The sequence below is a fragment of the Triticum urartu genome, chromosome 4A, assembly GCF_056163025.1.
Source record: "Triticum urartu cultivar PI428250 chromosome 4A, HENAU_Tu73, whole genome shotgun sequence".
In the NCBI taxonomy this organism is placed as follows: domain Eukaryota; kingdom Viridiplantae; phylum Streptophyta; class Magnoliopsida; order Poales; family Poaceae; genus Triticum; species Triticum urartu.
In genome coordinates, this window is record NC_141876.1 from 543621002 (window position 1) to 543639683 (window position 18682).

The following is an 18682-nucleotide window of genomic DNA, read 5'->3' on the forward strand; positions in this document are numbered from 1 at the left end:
TTTCTAAAAGGTGTTCTGAATAGTGCGATTGAAATTTCATGGTGGTTAGGGTACTCTACTTTGGACCATTGTATGAAAAAAGTTGACGAGGACAGTGGACAGGGATAATTTCAAATTGAAGATTTGCCTAACTTGTCCTTGTCCATGTATGATATTTTTGAGTAGGCTCTTTGTTTTTTTCTTTTAGATTTATATTAATCTTCTCATGCATGTATGTTTATTTTGAGCAGCAACAAAAACATTGAATATGTACTTTTGCTTTTTCTGCATCTCACTCTGGTGAATGATGGGATGAGAAGGGTAGAAAGATTCTACTAGTTGCAAAGGCAATGGCACAACCAAGAAAGCTAAGGGTTTCTTTTCTATTCTCTGTCCATTGTAATAGAGTGCAATGCAATTATATCCAAATATCATATGAAATTCCGATGATTCAAAAGGAGCCATCTTCACTGCACCACATGTGTTCTGATGACACATCTTTTCTTGAGGAACTCTTTGCTGTACTTTCTGTTTTTAGTTTTAATAAATTGTTGCGGGGTGTAAACCCTGCAGTCTTCAAGGTCAAAAAAAACACTACCACAATTGAATTTTTTGCGAACTACATGTGGAGTTTAAAATTGATTGATATATGAATGAAATATTTTTTAAAAGTTTTGAATTATATTCTTAGAAAGATGAACAAGAATCAACCACTAAAATAATTGATTTTTAATGAAAATGGCCTCTCGAAATGTTCCTGAAACAATTCAACAATTTTGAATAAAAATGCCAAAATAATGTGAAACCCCTCTTTTGAAACTTTCATGAAGATGAAATATTTTTTAAAAATGAATTTTGTGCAAACCTATAGGAATAATGTTAGTTGGAAATTGGTATCTAATGCCGAAAAAATGCGGATAAAAAAGAAATACATCCCATAATATAGGCATGGCTCATACTAACGAAATTAGATTGGTTAAGAGGAGTCTACTATGTAGAAGGTCCGTCATAAATGAACTCTCCTCTCAGTGAGTCATTTTGGAGCCCGGGTTCTAGTGAGCCTTTTTTTAATGATCAAATTCATATGGAAAAGTATAAAAAATATTAAAAAGCTACATTATTATGTAGATTTGTTGTACATATATGTGTCATTCAAAAAAACACTTGTCTATGTGAGATGCCCAAAGAGGAAAATTCACGGATTTATAATACTAGCAAACAACTCACATTTTTTAAACGCATGCTTTTTTTGTGCGTGCATATATAAAAACATGCATTACATGAAAATCTAGGTACACATATTATATTTATACTAGCACAAACGCTTGTGTGTTCCAACAGGAAAAATACCAGTTCTTATGAACCACGATTTGCCGAGTCGAGGAACTATGTCACGGGATAATGGTCGCCGATGACAAAAAAGACGGATAATTTGAGGATCATGACATGGTGCTTAGGACATGGGGTATGATTCGGAGTAAATTGATCTGATTAACAACATTTTTCTACGAAAAACTTTTGATCTATTTATCAAATATCATGGCAATATTAAGAACATCAAAAATATTGAAAAATACAGCATGATGTAAATTCATCGGACTTCCACAGTCCTAATCCAATTATTATGTTTTCCAAAAAAAGAATAATCAAATGGCCCTAACATGAGGAATAATTGTTCTTTCAAGCCGACCATATATACAAAAAGTCTAACCGAATTTTGCATTTGGGGGGTGGGGGTGTATGGATTGTTCAACTTGCGGTTTATGCTTTGCTAATGAGTAAGCACCATAAATTTTTTTTGTGAAAAAAGACCAGAAAAACGGCTTACAATAGAGAGAGAGAGTTGATCAAAATGCAATATTGATTAGGGTATTTTGTTGACCTAGTTAAATCTCTCCTAATATTATGATCAATATGCAGTCCCTAGGGCAGGCGCTCTCGCAAAATCACAATGTTTAGTGGGCAACGTGCGTCCCTAAGGGCGGGCGCTCTCCCAATATTATGCTCAACATGCATGCATCTTCCTTATTATTCTATCAGAATGAAGTCTCAAATTCCTTTCCAAATTATTAACTCCCTCATTTGCCTATCAAAATGAACTAAATTATCAGGCATGGATACTTGTCTCAATTCCTTTCCAAATTAGCTTCCTTATTCCCTATTATCATGTCTAAATTTCCTTCCTTATTATCATGTCTAAATTTGCTTCTCAAATCCTTTCCTCTAGCATGGACAACTTTCTTTATTATTGTCTCAATTCCTCTCCTGTTTTTTACATCAAAGTGCTCTTTATTGCAAGGTGATCACCATAGTATCTTTTACAAGAGTATGAACAATCTCTACGGGTGGATCTTCCATCCACCCCGCACTCACCTTACTTGTCACTAGTTTGGATAAATCATGGGCAACACAATTAGTCTCTCTAGAAGCATACTAAAAAATGATATGTGGAAAATCACACGCAGGGTGATATATATCATCAAAATCTGTCGCCAATAGACCGTAAGAGCAAACTCCATTCTTCATTGTCTCTATCACCTCCATGTTGTCGGATTTCACTTCTATGCGATTACACCCGACTGTAGTTGCCAAATTAAGAACAAACTGTAAGGCCAATGCCTCAGCCATAAGTGCATCTCCGTAACAATCAATTTCCCTGTTTTTTGCCGCAACGAATCAGCCATTCGAGTCTCTGATCACAGCGCCATACGAGCCCTTGAGTAAGTCTGGTTCAAAAGCCCCATCCACGTTCAGCTTCACATAGTTGCTCCTTGGTCTTTCCCAGCCATGTCGCTTGATCGTCGCCTTTGCATCACTCGCCATAGTATAATTAGCAACCAAAGCTGTAATTTCCATTGCTATGAACTTAGGTTCCTGGATCTTTTCATTATGCACTAACTTTCTCCTCTTCCACCATAAGTACGAGGAACCAACAACAATTGCTTCCATTGAATTTCCTAGACCGAGGGTCACACATTCTTCAGATGGTTCTAACCATATATATTCTAGCACAGCTTCTCCCCCATGATCCAAAGCGCATGTTTTATCAATAGCAAAGTCCAAACCTAGTAACCGCCATACCTCTTTAGCTTTTGCACAAGTTAATAACAATTGCTTGGTATCCTCGGCTCCTATATCTTATGTAGGACATTGCTCACTGACTTTGTATGTCTATCAGTCAAGGTCTCCCGACATGGTAGCGAGCCTAAGAAAGTTTTCTAGAGGAAAATTTTAACCTTGGCGGGACAACTTAAGCTCCAGACCGTCCCCCATATTGGTGAATTCCGTGAGGGTCCGATTGTGTTTTCTGTTGTTATTTTATGTCCATATTGGTTGTGCCACTCCGCAAAGTACGTCGATCTCACTAAGAATCTACCGTTTTTTGCACAAGCTCCATGTTGCGAAGTCCAACATATCAAATTCAGGCAACTGAATCACAAGGATCCGTACCTCATCAACTTGCCAGAATGTTTGAGAAACCAACTCTTCATCCCAACGACCCGTAATGGGGTTAATGAAATTGCTTACTTTTGCTAGTAAATTGCCTCCATGAGTCGTGATCACTTTCCTGGTAGGTGAGTTAGGGATCCATTCACCATCCCAAACGACATTGATCCGACTACCATCAACAACCCTACATATATGACCTCCTTTTAGTGTATGCACCCCCAACATAATACTTTGCAATGTGAATGAGGCTCTATTTTTCAGAGTTGCACACAAAATATCACAATCTGGATAATATTTAGCTTTGAGAACACGGGCACAAAGGGAATCCGGATTATCAATTAATCTCCAAGCCTATTTCGCAAGCAGGGATAGGTTAAAATGATGAATATCTCAAAATATCATTCCACCTTCTTTCTTTGGCACACACAACTTTCACCACGTAAACCAGTGCATTCTCATCTGATTGTCACCGCCCCCCACCAATAATGTGAAATTGCATCTATACTTCCTTTAAAATCTGTTTTGGAATTTTTGAAATCGACATTGCATAAGATGATATAGCCTGAACAATTGATTTGAGTAGCACTTCTTTTCCTCTGGTTCAAAGTTGTCTATCCTTCAATCCCATAATTTTTTCCATAACTCGACCCACCAAAAATTGGAAACAGTCTGTTCTATCTAGACCCATGGTGGATGGTAAGCCTAGATAAGTATCGGATAGTGCCTTGGTCATTATATTTAAACTACTGCAAATTTGTTCCTTCATCTCAACTCTAGTATTAGGGCTAAAAACACACTTGACTTGTCCACACTGACCTTCTGTCCCGAAGTGACACAATATGATGCCAGGATTTCTTTCAGACACTCAACATTCTCGGTATTGGCCTTCATCAGGATTAATTAATCATCTACAAACAATATATTAGTGATGGACAGTGCTTCCCTACACACCTTTACTCCCTCAAGCTTCCATTCTTCCTCAGTTTAATTTATTAAGCAAAGCAATCAATCCGTTAGTACAAAAAGAAACAAATAAGGCAAGAACGGATAGCCTTGTCTCAAGCCTGCTGACGGTTTAAAATTTATGTTTCTTCTGAGCTAAAACGTACACGGCATTCCATTATAATACACATTGCATAAGCAGTTTAACCCACTCTTCACGAAATCCCAATTTTGATGCACGTTGAAACGTCGGTCAAAATCCTATCTAGAGAGCCGAAACTCAGTTTTTGCCCTTCCCTTATTGGTTTTTGAGATGACTCCTTGATACCCGGAAAATTCAAAGACCTATATAAGTTTGGAGGATTGGATGTAAGAAGGCGAGGTGGGACTATTTCATAGATTAAACAACATTATGTTTTAGACAAAACATTCAACTAGCTTGGTTGGTAGCACAATATTTACATGACCGCCTTTTACCCGATATGTGGGCTCCTAGCTAGACATACGAATGCACAAAGGTCCAGCCATAGGCCCAGTCGAGCGATGTAAGGAAAAATCAAACGCACTTGATGTAACGCCCCAAGATTGGAGCTTCAGATGCCTTCCAGGGTTTCCGGGTTTTTCGTCATGTGAGTTTGTTTGGTCCGTTACATTTCATCTTTGCATCATGTGCATTGCATCATGTCATCATGCCATCATGTCATTTCTTTTCTTAACTCAACTAAATAAATTGCCTGGATCTTCGGTCCATTTAAATTGAGGGATATTCACTGTGGTGATTACTCTTTAAAACTTATTCTTCCAATATTTTAGGGATCTATATAAATTATATTCCAATAATTTGGAATCACCCATAACACACGTGCAGATAATCCCATGCCTTTCTGCTTCGAGTTGATCTCCAAACCTTGCCGAAAATTCTTTCTTCTTTTTTTGAGGCTCCTCCAAAAGTCTCAATATTTTTGGACCTTCTCAAACCTCACTTCCTATTCAAATCATTTGAATTAATTTCAAATGAGTTTGAATTCAACTTCAAGCGTGTGCCCACTTCTATTTTGCGGGATCAAGCTCATTTTTGCAAGTCTAGGGAAATTATCCCTATGCGCAAAATCCTTCTGTAACCCTCTCCTTCTTTTCCCTCTCTCGATTTTCTTTTCTGCTAAAGGATATAAGAGAAGAGAGAGAGAGAAAAGCCCAGCCTAGGCCGGCCTGCTAGGCCCAGCCGGCCCATCTAACTCCTCCAACCCTAGGCGCCCAAGCCACCTAGGCCCGATCCCCTCCTCCCTTTCCTCTCTCTCGATCCCCATCTCCACCCTCTCCTCTTCGTCCTCCTCCTGCGCCGCCACACGCAGAGAGGGGAAGATCATCACGTCTGCGCCCGATCCCCTCAACCCCCGCGCCTCTGCGTCGTCCCAAGCCTCGTCTCCCCGTCGCCATGGACCGGTGCCCGCGCTTCTGCTGCTTCGTCGCCCACAACCGCCATGGCCATGGATGTCGTCCGCCACCTCCTGCTCGATCTCCTCTCCCTGTGCGCTCCACGCACTACACACACAGGAGAGTAGCTCCTCGCCCGCGACCCCTCCGGTCGCCGCGCTGCCATCTGCCGCGTCCTCCTGGCACGCGAAGCCCTCGGCTCTCTCGGTCACGCCCGACCGCATGTTCGCTGTTGCAACTCCCGGCTTCGGTCGGCCCTACTCCTTCTAGACTGCGTCCGTCGCCCGCCATGGCCCGCGAGGCCATCAGCATCGCCGCACCCTTGCTGCCTCCCTCCCTTGGCGACCTCGACCTCGGGCCTGTTTCGCCTTGCCGTCGTGCACCTTGTCTCCTCTGCGTCCATGGTGCCTCTCATGCTCCCCTGCACCACGAACCCCGAGCTCTGTCATTTCTGCTTCGCTCCACTGCTACCGCCCCCCATCTCCGGCCCCGTTCTCCTGCAACGCCCTGCCTCCTGATGCTCTGCACCAGCACCAAGTCATGGCCGATTTGGTTGTTTCGTTGTTGGGCATGAGCAGCAATGGCTCGACATCTTCTGCCACTGCTCGCCCGCTGCCTACCAGAGGCCCTTATGTCTTGTTTTGTTTTGGATAGGCAAGAATGTCGCCAAGACCCGTACGGGGACCGTCAGGCATTTTCTTTGAGATTTTTGCCAAGTACCACGACAACGCATCTTGTTCATCTATCGCTGTTTTCGGAACCACTAAGAATGGCAAGTACCTCGTCAAGTACCTTGACGCCCGATGCATAGAACGACTACCGTTGCCGACGACCCGAGTACCACTACCGTCGACCCTCGAAGACTCCGTGGACGTCAAGATCCTCGCCGTGACCTCAAACACCTATGGAATGTGCATGACTACAAAATGGGTACCACTACCGTTGCCGAAGACCCGTGTAACGGAATCGTCAAGTCCGACTACCATCGCGTGAACAACTACTTCCACTACCGCCGTCGCGAGAACGCCTACTTCCCTCTACGAACTTGATCCGTTCCGATAAGGCACGCTTCGAAAGGTATGACCATCGACACGACCGTCCGTGGACCGAATGCATGTTATTTGATACGAGATGAACCCCGTGTTTGCAGCGTGCCTGTTTGTTACGTGCACGACCCTTGGTTGCCATACCGCCGACACATGGGACACCCGGTATCCGGGAGCGCCCCACCTTCTTTTGCTCGCTCCCGCCACTTCCTTTTGCACCGGTATCTCTATGAGCTACCGGAACCGATATGTTGCCATGGCATCACTTTCGGATTCGTTGCCGTGGCACCCCTTTCGTTTCCGCCACGATGACAAATGCCTCGTATCTTATCATGCCAACATTTTCATAAATATTGCATAAAACTTGCTCATGTCATCCGCATCATGATAACAACAACTAAAATGTTTAAAATTGTTGTTTGCTTTAAATTGCTAAATGCATATGGGGATTTTCCGGACTTGTCGTTTTGTTGTTCCGGCCTCATTTAAACTTGCCTAGATAGATAGTTTCATTACGCTTCACCTCTTGCCATGCTAACAACATTTAATATTGTTGAGTACCTAAACGAGAGAGAACTAAATAAGTCATGTGGTGTTTCGTCAATATGCAACTCGTTGCATATTGAGCTCCATTTAATTTGTAGGATTGTTTGTGCATTTTGCCATGCCATGCCTCATTTAAACCGGACATGCATCATACCTGGTTGTGCATCATGCCATGCTTATGTGATGGTTGTTTACTTTGTTGTTTGCTTCTTTCCGGGTTGCTTCTCGCGTTTAGCTTCGGTTTCGTTCCGGAGTTGTGAGGATTCGTTCGACTACGTCCGTTTGTCTTCTTCATGGACTCGCTCTTCTTCCTTGCGGGATTTCAGGCAAGATGACCATACCCTCGACATCACTTCTATCTTTGCTTGCTAGATGCTCGCTCTTTTGCTATGCCTATGCTACGATACCTACCACTTGCTTATCATGCCTCCCATATTGTTGAACCAAGCCTCTAACCCACCTTGTCCTAGCAAACCGTTGTTTGGCTATGTTACCGCTTTGCTTAGCCCCTCTTATAGCGTTGTTAGTTGCAGGTGAAGATTGAAGTTTGTTCCTTGTTGGAACATGGAGATGTTGTTCCTTGTTGGAACATGTTTACTTATTGGGATATCACAATATATCTTATTTAATTAATGCATCTATATACTTGGTAAAGGGTGGAAGGCTCGGCCTTATGCCTGGTGTTTTGTTCCACTCTTGCCGCCCTAGTTTCCGTCATATCGGTGTTATGTTTCCGGATTTTGCGTTCCTTACGCGGTTGGGTTATAATGGGAACCCCTTGACAGTTCGCTTTGAATAAAACTCCTCCAGCAAGGCCCAACCTTGGTTTTACCATTTGCCACCTAGCCTCTTTTTCCCTTGGGTTAGGCCAGCCCAAGGGTCATTTTTATTTTAACCCCCCCCCCCCCGGGGCCAGTGCTTGTCTAAGTGTTGGTCCAAAACAGAGCCACTTGCGGCGCCACCTCGGGGAAACTTGAGGGCTGGTTTTAGCTGTACGTAGTGTTCATCCGGTGTTGCCCTGAGAACGAGATATGTGCAGCTCCTATCAGGATGTCGGCGCATCGGGCGGTCTTGCTGGACTTGTTTTACCATTGTCGAGGATGTCTTGTAACCGGGATTCCGAGTCTGATCGGGTCTTCCCGCTAGAAGGAATATCCTTCGTTGACCGTGAGAGCTTGTGATGGGCTAAGTTGGGACACCCCTGCAGGGATTTGAACTTTCGAAAGCCGTGCCCGCGGTTATGGGCAGATGGGAATTTGTTAATGTTCGGTTGTAGAAAACCTGAAGTTGACCTTAATTAAAATGCATCAACCGCGTGTGTAACCGTGATGGTCTCTTTCCGGCGGAGTCCGAGAAGTGAACATGGTGTTGGAGTTATGATTGACGTAGGTTGTTCTAGGATCACCTCTTGATCATAGTTTATCGATCGTGCTTTGTCTTCTCTTCTCGCTCTCATTTGCGTATGTCTAGCCACCATATATGCTAGTCGCTTGCTGCAGCTCCACCTCATACCTTTACATTTCCCATAAGCTTAAATAGTCTTGATCGCGAGGGTGCGAGATTGCCGAGTCCCCGTGGCTCACAGATACTTCCAAAACCAGCTTGCAGGTGCCGATGAGTCCATGCAGACGACGCAACCAAGCTCAAGGAGGAGCTCGATGAAGATCTTGTCCTTCGTGTTGTTTCATTCTAGTTGATCAGTAGTGGAGCCCAGTCGGGACGATCGGGGATCTATGTAGCATTTGGGGTAGTCTTCTTTTACTTTCGTTCCGTAGTCGGACCTTGTGTGTAACTGGATGATGTAATGCTTTATTCATGTATTGTGTGAAGTGGCGATTGTAAGCCAACTATGTATCTCTTTTCCCTTATTGTATTACATGGGTTGTTTGCGAAGATTACCTCACTTGCGACATTGCTTTCAATGCGGTTATGCCTCTAAGTCGTGCTTCGACACGTGGGAGATATAGCCGCATCGAGGGCGTTACACTTGACCAGAACGCAGCCTATCTACGACGCACAAAGAAAATCCAGTGACAGACGAAGAAACGGGCCAGACAGACGAATATTCGGGAGTAAGAAAGGATCATCACTTTAATAGTATATTAGGTATAGATGTACATGTCAATTTTCTAAGTTTTTTGACACTTCAAATGTGCCATTTTTGAAGAAAACAATAGACTCACCGGAGCCATGGATCCAAAGTCAATTTGCGGTATGTGCCACCGGTCTCGCACAGAAATTTACCTTTATATTTTTGACGGAAAGTCATCATAAAGCAATCTGAACATCTCGATTGGTTCGTGTCATCATTACGCCCCTAAAACACATGTTGCAAATTATGCGCAAAAAAACACATATTGCAAATGGTTTTTTCTCAAGACATGTATAAACTTTTTTTTGAAACGAGACATGTTGCAAACTTTTTTTTTGATATCAAAAGACTGCATTCATCAAATAATGGAAAGATTGTTTACAAGGGAAGATGAAATAAAGTCAGGGATAGCATCCCAAACATAAGAGGTACTAGAGCTAAAAGCATATTTTGCTGTAGTATTCGCCACCTCATTGGCCTCTCTAAAACAATGTAAGAAATCAACTTGGCCAAATTCCTTCATCAGCTGTTTACTCTCCGTCATCACTGGAACAGAAGGTCCTGCATAATCGCTCTCACCTTTCATAGCATCAATGGCAAAAAAGGTATCAGAATCGATTATCAGCTTGCTACAGCCAATGCTCGCCGCCAAATAGAATCCATTTCTGATCACAGTCATTTCCGCCGAGTCTACATTAGGAACGTGAGCCATGAGGTAGCTGCAATAAAATTGCCATTCTCATCTCAGGCCACTGTGCCAGAAGCTCCTAACAATGTTTCAGCGATGAATGAAGCATCAACATTTATTTCACGAATCCTTTGGATGGCTTGTTCCACATCTGATCCAGTTTACGCTTTTGGTGACTTTGAATTAGCAGCTCATATAAAATTTGTCAACAAAACTTTGATGGAGAGGGCAGATCGCTCTGAAGTTTGCACAGATTCTCCCCTCACCAACTGTCGTTGTTGCCACCAAAGAAACCATGCAACAACTAGCGCCAGTTCAGCAGAAGGCAAGCCTCCAGTGACTGATTGCATTTTAGCTCAAATTTCAAGTGTAACAGATCCTGATCTATCTTGCAGAACCTCTTTTTGCAAATCATCATAAAGTCCCAAGTCCTTCCATACATATTTTACTCTGACGCACTTGAATAGGTAGTGTTGTATGTCCTCAGGTCCCAAGGAGCAGATCGGGCATTGAATAGGGGTATGTATGTGCCTTCCTGAAAGGACCCCATAACATGGTAAAACCCCATGCAACACTTTCCATGCAAATATTTTAACCTTCCCTGGAATTCTTAGCTTCTAGACTTCTTTCCAGATCGAATTCAAGTTGACCATGCCTTGACCATCTATTATGTACCCTCGTTGCCCATGTTGATGTTCCCACTCTCGGTGGTATGCAGAACATACAGGAAAGGTTCCGATCTTTTGTAATTCCACCCTATAAAATTATGCGCGACTTTTTATTTATGTATATTGATACGTCTCCAACGTACTATAATTTTTGATTGTTCCATGCTATTATATTATCTGTTTTGAATGTTTATGGGCTTTATTGTACACTTTTATATTATTTTTGGGACTAACCTATTAACCTACATCCTAGTGTCAGTTTCTATTTTTTCCTTGTTTTAGAGTATCGCAGAAAAGGAAAATCAAACGGAGTCCAATTGAGCTGAAACTTCACGGAACTTATATTTGGACCAGAAGAAGCCCACGGAGTATCGAAGTTGGACCAAGAGAGTCCCGGGCTGCCCACGAGGGTGGGGGGCGCGCCCACCCCCCTGGGCGCGTCCCCCTGCCTCGTGGACAGCCCGGAGATCCACCGACGTACTTCTTCCTCCTATATATACCCATATACCCTAAAAACTTTGGGGAACACAATAGATCAGGAGTTCCGCCGCCAGAAGCCTCCGTAGCCACCAAAAACCAATCTAGACCCGTTCTGGCACCCTGCCGGAGGGGGAAATCCCTCTCCGGTGGCCATCTTCATCATCTCGGCGCTCTCCATGACGAGGAGGGAGTAGTTCACCCTCGGGGCTGAGGGTATGTACCAGTAGCTATGTGTTTGATCTCTCTCTCTCTCTCGTGTTCTTGAGGTGGTACGATCTTGATGTATCGCGAGCTTTGCTATTATAGTTGGATCTTATGATGTTTCTCCCCCTCTACTCTCTTGTAATGGATTGAGTTTTCCCTTTGAAGTTATCTTATCAGATTGAGTCTTTAAGGATTTGAGAACACTTGATGTATGTCTTGCGTGGGATACCCGTGGTGACAATGGCGTATTCTATTGATCCACTTGATGTATGTTTTGGTGATCAACTTGCGGGTTCCGCCCATGAACCTATGCATAGGGGTTGGCACACGTTTTCGTCTTGACTCTCCGGTAGAAACTTTGGGGCACTCTTTGAGGTCCTATGTGTTGGTTGAATAGATGAATCTGAGATTGTGTGATGCATATCATATAATCATACCCACAGATACTTGAGGTGACATTGGAGTATCTAGGTGACATTAGGGTTTTGGTTGATTTGTGTCTTAAGGTGTTATTCTAGTACGAACTCTAGGGCTGTTTGTGACACTTATAGGAATAGCCCAACAGATTGATTGGAAAGAATAACTTTGAGGTGGTTTCGTACCCTACCATAATCTCTTCGTTTGTTCTCCGCTATTAGTGACTTTGGAGTGACTCTTTGTTTCATGTTGAGGGATAGTTATATGATCCAATTATGTTATTATTGTTGAGAGTACTTGCACTAGTGAAAGTATGAAACCTAGGCCTTGTTTCAATGCATTGCAATACCGTTTGTGCTCACTTTTATCATTAGTTACCTTGCTGTTTTTATATTTTCAGATTACAAAAACATCTATCTACCATCCATATTGCACTTGTATCACCATCTCTTCGCCGAACTAGTGCACCTATACAATTTATCATTGTATTGGGTGTGTTGGGGACACAAGAGAATCTTTGTTATTTGGTTGCAGGGTTGCTTGAGAGAGACCATCTTCATCCTACGCCTCCTACGGATTGATAACCTTAGGTCATCCACTTGAGGGAAATTTGCTACTGTCCTACAAACCTCTGCACTTGGAGGCCCAACAACGTCTACAAAAAGAAGGTTGTGTAGTAGACATCATATATCCGCTGACGAGTAGAACTTTCCGAGTCATAATATAGTTACTTTCTTCTTGCCCATTTTAAAAGTGTGACCAGTTATTTATATTTGGTTTGGTTGTGATCAAGGAGAAACACCTTCACGCAGTTGCTACCTCTTGAGCACTGCGTTGGTTTTCCCTTTAAGAGGAAAGGGTGATGCAGCAAAGTAGCGTAAGTATTTCCCTTAGTTTTTGTTAACCAAGGTATCAATCCAGTAGGAGATCATGCTTGAGTCCCACGCACCTACACAAACAAATAAGAACCTCGCAACCGACGCGATAAAGGGGTTGTCAATCCCTTCAAGGTCACTTACGAGAGTGAGATCTGATAGATATGGTAAGATAATATTTTTGGTATTTTTATGATAAAGAGAAATAAAGATGCAAAGTAAGATAAACGGCAATAGAAATAACTAAGTGTTGGAAGATTAATATGATGGAAGATAGACCCGGGGGCCATAGGTTTCACTAGTGGCTTCTCTCAAGAGCATAAGTATTACGGTGGGTAAACGAATTACTGTCGAGCAATTGATAGAATTGAGCATAGTTATGAGAATATCTAGGTATGATCATGTATATAGGCATCACGTCCGCGACAAGTAGACCGAAACGATTCTGCATCTACTACTATTACTCCACACATTGACCGCTATCCAGCATACATCTAGAGTATTAAATTCACAAGAACAGAGTAATGCTTTAAGTAAGATGACATGATGTAGAGGGATAAACTCATGCAATATGATATAAACCTCATCTTTTTATCCTCGATGGCAACAATACAATACGTGTCGGTTCCCTTTCTGTTACTGGGATCGCACCGCAAGATTGAACCCAAAGCTAAGCACTTCTCCCATTGCAAGAAAGATCAATCTAGTAGGCCAAACTAAACTGATAATTCAAAGAGACTTGCAAAGATAAACTAATCGTACATAAAAGAATTCATAGGAGATTCAAATATTGTTCATAGATAAACTTGATCATAAACCCACAATTCATCGGATCTCGACAAACACACCGCAAAAGAAGATTATATCGAATAGATCTCCAAGAGAATCGAGGAGAACTTTGTATTGAGATCCAAAGAGAGAGAAGAAGCCATCTAGCTAATAACTATGGACCCGTAGGTCTGAAGTAAACTACTCACACATCATCGGAGAGGCCAAGGAGTTGATGTAGAGGCCCTCCGTGATCAATGCCCCATCCAGCGGAGCTCCGGCAAATGCCCCGAGATGGGATCTCTCGAGTACATCAGGTTGCGGCGGTGGAATTAGGTTTTCGTGGTGCTCCTGGATGTTTGGGGGTACGTGGATATATATAGGAGGAAGAAGTACGTCGGTGGAGCATCGAGGGCCCCACAAGGGTGGAGGGCGCGCCCAGGGGGGTAGGCGCGCCCCCTGCCTCGTGCCCTCCTCGATCGTTTCTTGACGCCCACTCCAAGTCTCCTGGATCACGTTTGTTGAGAAAATCACGTTCCTGAAGGTTTCATTCCGTTTGGACTCCATTTGATATTCCTTTTCTTCGAAACCCTAATATAGGCAAAAAAACAGCAATTTGGGTCGGGCCTCCGGTTAGTAGGTTAGTCCCAAAAATGATATAAAAGTGTAAAATAAAGCCCATTAACATCCAAAGTAGAGAATATAATAGCATGGAGCAATCAAAAATCATAGATACGTTGGAGACGTATCAGAAGTGTGGTGCTTGATTACCACTTAGCTAATGAGGACATCTCAACTATTGTTACACTCACAACCACCATTGCTACACCAGCTCAAGTTCTAGAGATACAAGGACCAACGGCTAGAGCTCAAACATGACAACTTAATTAGCAAGTACTATCATTTCTAGGAACTTACACTATTGTTCATAATAATGTAATGTTTCCTAAATCAATGTATTTATATTACTCAGAAATGAAGGACCTAGCATAGACGAGAGGGGAACTCACTAGAGTAAGATTAAGCATAGAGATAACAACAAGCACACAAGAAGTGAGAACATAGCTTCAATTGATGAACTTGGGACTTTGAATCCATCATGGTTACACGTGAGAGTCATGGAAGAAATATATAAGATGGCACTTTATAATTTCATTCATGGTCATCTATAAGTGTTGTGTCACCTCAATTGGGGGTCAGGCCCATCTATTTTCAGAATAAAAGACCACATGCAGTTTTCAGAGTTTGTTTTAAGAGAGGAGACTGTTAAGCTTCATGCACTAGCCAACGCAACCAAAAGTTCGAACTGATGGAAAGGGATAGTGCAATTCACATATGCTATAACACCCCCTCTCACGTGTGACGGGGAAGACAATTCAACACGTGTAACCGGAAGTGCGCGACGATGCGTGAAACTCACGTATGACTCAAGAGGTCTCTGCGTGGACACAAAGGGGGGGGGGGGCTACCGACATTTTTTAATAAACTGCGAAAGCCAAGACTTGAACTCAAGATCTTAGTTCTGATACCATGTTAAGCTTCATGCACTAGCCAACGCAACCAAAAGTCCGAGCTTATGGAAAGGGCTAGTGCAATCCACATATACCGTAATAGACAAACTAAGGTTCGATTCGACCCCCGCCCCTTTGGTCTGGCCAAAGCCCCCTTGGTATCTGCTTAAATAACCCCTTGGGTGGGTTTTTTATGTAGTCTTCTTATTCATGCTAATTGGATATATAATGTAAGAACATATGACCAAAGATGTTATAATTCTGTTGTAGTGTGGCACATGACTCAATATGTTACACATTTATGTGTAAACGAGAGAATCCATTCCACCTCATCGATACTGTGACGATTTGGTGCACGGCACATTACACTTTTTTCCAAAAGGTGTTCTGAATAGTGCGATTAAAATTTCATGGTGGTCAGGGTACTCAACTTTGTACCATTGTATGAAAAAAGTCGACGAGGACAGTGGACAGGGACAATTTCAAATTGAATATTTGCCTAACTTGTCCTTGTCCATGTATGATATTTTTGAGTAGGCTCTTTGTTTTTTATTTTAGATTTATATTAATCTTCTCATGCATGTATGTTTATTTTGAGCAGCAACAAAAACATTGAATATGTACTTTTGCTTTTTCTGCATCTCACTCTGGCGAATGATGGGATGAGAAGGGTAGAAAGATTCTACTAGTTGCAAAGGCAATGGCACAACCAAGAAAGCTAAAGTTTTCTTTTCTATTCTCTGTCCATTGTAATAGAGTGCAATGCAATTATATCCAAATATCATATGAAATTCCTATGATTCAAAAGGAGCCATATTCACGGCACCACATGTGTTCTGATAACACATTTTACAAACACTACCACAATTGAATTTTTTGCGAACTACATGTGGAGTTTAAAATTGATTGATATATGAATGGAATATTTTTTAAAAGTTTTGAATTATATTCTTAGAAAATTGAACAAGAATCAACCACTAAAATAATTGATTTTTTTTATGAAAATGGCCTTACGAAATGTTCCTGAAACAATTCAACAATTTTGAATAAAAATGCCAAAATAATGTGAAACCCCTCTTTTGAAACTTTCATGAAGATGAAATATTTTTTAAAAATGAATTTTGTGGAAACCTATAGGAATAATATTAGTTGGAAATTGGTATCCAATGCCGAAAAAATGCGGATACAAAAGAAATACATCCCATAATATAGGCATGGCTCATACGGACGAAATTAGATTGGTTAAGAGGAGTCTACTATGTAGAAGGTCCGTCATAAATGAACTCTCCTCTCAGTGAGTCATTTTGGAGCCCGGGTTCTAGTGATCCTTTTTTTAAGTGATCGAAATTCATATGGAAAAGTATAAAAAATATTAAAAAGCTACATTATTATGTAGATTTGTTGTACATATATGTGTCATTCAAAAAAACACTTGTCTATGTGAGCTGCCCAAAAAGGAAAATTCACGGATTTATAATACTAGCAAACAACTCACATTTCTGAAACGCATGCTTTTTTTGTGCGTGCATATATAAAAACATGCATTACATGAAAATCTAGGTACACGTATTATATTTATACTAGCACAAACGCCTGTGCGTTCCAACAGGAAAAATACTAGTTCTTATGAACGACGATTTGCCGGGTCGAGGAACTATGTCACGGGATAATGGTCGCCGATGACAAAAAGACGGATCATTTGAGGATCAGGACATTGTGCTTAGGACATGGGGTATGATTCGGAGTAAATTGATCTGATTAACAACATTTTTTTTACGAAAAACTTTTGATCTATTTATCAAATATCATGGAATATTAAGAACATTAGAAGTATTAAAAAATACAACATGATGCAAATTCATCGGACTTCCATAGTCCTAATCCAATTATTATGTTTTCCAAAAAAAGAATAATCAAATGTCCCTAACATGAGGAATAATTGTTCTTTCAAGCCGACCATATATACAAAAAGTCTAACCTAATTATGCATTTGGGGGGTGGGGTGTATGGATTGTTCAACTTGCGGTTCATGCTTTGCTAATGAGTAAGCATCATAATGTTTTTTTTGTGAAAAAAGACCAGAAAAACGGCGTACAATAGAGCGAGAGAGAGAGAGTTGATCAAAATGCAATATTGATTAGGGTGTTTTGTTGACCTAGTTAAAGCTCTCCTAATATTATGATCAATATGCAGTCCCTAGGGCAGGTGCTCTCGCAAAATCACAATGTTTAGTGGGCAACGCGCGATGTTTAGTGGGCAACGCGCGTCCCTAAGGGCGGGCGCTCTCCCAATATTATGCTCAACATGCATGCATCTTCCTTATTATTCTATCAGAATGAAGTCACAAATTCCTTTCCAAATTATTAACTCCCTTATTTGCGTATCAAAATGAACTAAATTATCAGGCATGGATACTTGTCTCAATTCCTTTCCAAATTAGCTTCCTTATTCCCTATTATCATGTCTAAATTTCCTTCCTTATTATCATGTCTAAATTTGCTTCTCAAATCCTTTCCTCTAGCATGGACTGCTTTCTTTATTATTGTCTCAATTCCTCTCCTGTTTTTTACATCAAAGTGCTCTTTATTGCAAGGTGATAACCATAGTATCTTTTACAAGAGTATGAACAATCTCTACGGGTGGATCTTCCATCCACCCTGCACTCACCTTACTTGTCACTAGTTTGGATAAATCATGGGCAACACAATTAGTCTCTCTAGAAGCATACTCAAAAATGATATGCGGAAAATCACACGTAGGGTGATATATATATATATATATATATATATATATATATATATATATATATATATATCATCAGAAACTGTCGCCAATAGACCGTAAGAGCGACCTCCATTCTTCATTGTCTCTATCACCTCGATGTTGTCGGATTTCACCTCTATGCGATTACACCCGACTGTAGTTGCCAAATTGAGAACAAACCGTATGGCCAATGCCTCGGCCATAAGCGCATCTCCGTAACAATCAATTTCCCTGTTTCTTGCCGCGACGAATCTGTCATTCGAGTCTCTGATCACAGCGCCATACGAGCCCTTGAATAAGTCTGGTTCAAAAGCCCCATCCACATTCAGCTTCACATACTTGCTCCTTGGTCTTTCCCAGCCATGTCGCTTGATTGTCGCCTTTGCATCACTCGCCATAGTATAATTAGCAACCAAAGCTCTAACTTCCGTTGCTATGAACTTAGGTTCCTAGATCTTTTCATTATGCACTAACTTTCTCCTCTTCCACCATAAGTACCAGGAACCAACAACAATTGCTTCTATTGAATTTCCCAGACCGTGGGTCACACATTCTTCAGCTGGTTCCAACCATAAATATTCTAGCACAACTTCTCCCCCAGGATCCAAAGCGCATGGTTTATCAATAGCAAAGTCCAAACCCAATAACCGCCATACCTCTTCCTTCTTCGGAGTACACATCTTCCACCACTCGAACCAGTGCATTTTCTTTCTGTCCTCCTCATATCCCCACCAGAATCCCGATATCTCATCGGTTATGGCCTTGCAAATACCTTTGGGTAATTGGAAAACTGACATAGCATATGAAGGTATTGCTTGC

The 18682-nt window shown here is 41.7% G+C and overlaps 1 pseudogene; it reads left to right on the top strand.

The window, feature by feature from the left end:
- Nucleotides 1-5806: 5806 nt before the first annotated feature.
- On the top strand, nucleotides 5807-6798 carry LOC147976511 (uncharacterized; annotated as a pseudogene).
- Nucleotides 6799-18682: the final 11884 nt, after the last annotated feature.